At 66.4% G+C, this 2,742-nt stretch overlaps 1 long non-coding RNA gene across 1 annotated transcript; it reads left to right on the top strand.

The window, feature by feature from the left end:
* The first annotated feature begins 7 nt into the window (after positions 1-7).
* LOC115278949 lies at positions 8-2,726 on the top strand. Its single transcript, XR_003903128.1, has 3 exons — positions 8-529; positions 843-929; positions 2,360-2,726. It is a non-coding gene; the product is annotated as an uncharacterized LOC115278949 (long non-coding RNA).
* The last annotated feature ends 16 nt before the right edge of the window (positions 2,727-2,742 follow it).

Below are 2,742 nucleotides of genomic sequence, written 5' to 3'. Positions count from 1 at the left end.
GTGAGCCCGCACTGCCTCTCAAGCCCCTTGTCTGCCCTTCTCGGGAGCCGGTGAGGTGCTGGAAGGGCCACGTGACCCGAGGGAGCGAGGTGACCGGGAGCACCGTCCGCCTGCGGACCGCAGCCCACGCGGTGACAGATTGGGGCCCACATGGGTGACGGAGATCCCGGGTGAGAGTCTGGGCAGAGTGAAACTGCAGCTAAGGGGGTCCCTGTGCCTCATCCCGTCACCATCTGGACGGGGGCCGTCAAGAAGTAACTAGGAGCACATGAGGCCCTGTGGGTGACCCCTAACCCCATCCGACCCGTGCCCTCAGACGAAGACATTTGGACACACGCCGAGTGCCAGCCCTGGAGGAGGTCAGCCAGAGGCCGTGACCGCCCATGGACCTGAGGGCGGGGCCTGTCCCTGGAAGGTGCGCTCTGCCAGCCCCTCCCACAGTGGGCGCTGTTCCAGGGACGCAGCCTTGTCAGAGGAAGCTGGCCTTGAGACCCTGGACCCAGAAGAGGCCTCCACACAAACTGGGAAGGTGAGGCAGACAGGCCGTGAGCCCTGGGGGGCTTGTGGCGCCCAAGGCGACGCTCGTGTGTCAGGTCTGTTTGCTATAAGCCCGCTCGCTGCCTCTCTGCTGCTCTCTTCCTCTCCCCCTGCGGTCTGTGCACCCGGGCAGCTTGCAAACCAGCAGAGACGAATGTTCATGGAAGACCATGGGCTTGGACAGCTGCCCCTACCCTGCTCTAGACTGGCACCCAGAGCACCGGCTCAGGGGGCAGACCCAAGCTGCAGAGATGCCCACCTGGGGTCGGGGGGTGGAGTTACTGATGACCAATCTGACCTTTCAGAGTGACAGCCCAGGGCTCTTAAGCAAGAGTGACGCTGACGCCTGCTCCAGTGCTGGGAAGACTATTCACGATGCTCCAGCAGCTACAGTAGGAGCCTGGCCATTTGCCAGAAGGGGAGAGTGAGCCCTGCACCCTGAGCTGAGGGCACAGCCTGGGGCTGAGCAGGGAGGGCCAGAGGCTGATGGCCCCCATGCATCCTGCAGCCCCTGCCTAGGGGGGTGGGGGCAGGCTGGGTGTGGGAGCAGCGGGAGGCTGGGTGGGGCCGGGTGGGGAGGGGCAGAGGGGGTGGGAGGAGGAGTCTGGGGCTCTGAGTTTCCATTTCCTGCAGGCTGGGGGAAGGTGGGGAGGGTAGGACCTGCAGGCTGGGGGAAGGTGGGGAGGATGGGAGGGGCGGGGCCAGGGAAAAGGAGCCTTGCTGGGGGGCCCTGCCCCAGACTCTCCCTGGGCCCTGGCATCTGTCCAGGCCGCAGCGAGGGGCCCTGTGCAGGCTGTGCGGCCTGGCACCGCTCTGGTCAGGAGCCCAGACTCCCCAGTCCCAGCACCCAGGTGTTGGGTGATGCCTCTCCATCCCCTGTTCCCCCCTTTCTCTGTAGCCAGATTCCGCTGTGTCTTTTGACCCGGACTTCCTGCATCTGCCCAGGGAGGGGTCTCTCTGGGGAGTGGGTGGGTGTGCCTGGCCCCTGCCCCCTCGGCTCCCCCTCCCTGGCAGCCTTGTCTGCACCTGCTGACCTGGGAGGTGGAGGGGATCCTGCGGGTGCTCTGGCTTCCTCCCCCTGTGCTCCTCCAGTGGTGCCGGGGTCCAGGCCGGCGGGCACTGCCCTCCTCCCCTCCCCCCAGTCCTTGGCACCTGCCTGCATTACCCTGGCCCGGTCTCCTATGACTGATGTCTGGCGTCCCCCAGCATGCTGGCATGGGGAGCACATGGGAGAGAGGGCATCTCGGGATGCGTGGGGAGAAGAACAGAGCTGGGGAGGGGACCAAACAAGACCCAGGAGTGACAGTCCTGCCTAGAGCTGACTGCCCCTGCCCAAGTCCCCGCAGCACCCGGGATGGTGGGACTGAGGGGCTGGGTCGGTGGGCCGGACCGGAGGGGTCCCTGGGCTGCGCCCACCCCGGCGGTGTCTCATGTGGGAGAAGCTGCCTAACTTCCCCCGGGAGGAGCTCTGTGACACCCATCGTCCCCTCTGTCGTCACTTGGGACCCCAGATGGCCACCTCGTTCGGGATTTTCTCGAGTCCCTTTAGCTGCCCTTGGTGTGAAAAGGAGAAGTGGAAAGAGGGGACGCTTTAAGGAAAAGGCATCAAAATAGATTTGGGAGGCCGCGGAGGGCACAGAGAGGAGAGGGGCTGGCGGTGCCTCCAGGCACAGGGTTGGGTAGGAGAGCACGACGTGGGGGGCACCATATACCTCCTGCCCCGGCCCGTGAGGGGCTGTAAGGCTGGGGTGAACGTGGGGGGCCCAACAGAGCCCAAGAGAAGATTGAAGGTGGGGATTGACCCCCCGGCTCCTTCCTGCAGGGACACTCCTGGCACCTCTCCTGAGCCACACCGCCTTCAGTCCCCAGCTCTCCAGCTTGGGCGTCCCTGTCCTCAGCCCTGGAGGGGACACCGCGGGCCTCCCACAGGGCTCCTGATGTGCGTCTCTGCGGGTTCTCCGGACCTGCAAGAGCCCTTTCCCCCTGGGAGTTCGGCGGAGGCGGCGGAGGCGGGGGCTTTGCTGGACTCTCACCGTGGGGGAGGGGCTCAGTCCGGCAGCCCCTCGTCCCTCCCCAAGCAGAGGACACACTGACGCCCCCTCCGGGGGTTCTGCGGGGGAGGAGAGCAGAGCTGGGCCTGGCACAGAGAGTGACCCGGCAGACAGGGTGCCCGGCCATCCCGCGCTGGCCCGGGGGGGTGGGCGG

Source organism: Suricata suricatta, chromosome 15 (assembly GCF_006229205.1).
Source record: "Suricata suricatta isolate VVHF042 chromosome 15, meerkat_22Aug2017_6uvM2_HiC, whole genome shotgun sequence".
Classification (NCBI taxonomy): domain Eukaryota; kingdom Metazoa; phylum Chordata; class Mammalia; order Carnivora; family Herpestidae; genus Suricata; species Suricata suricatta.
Note: the sequence above shows the minus strand (reverse complement) of the source record. Positions and strands in the feature narration are given on the sequence as shown.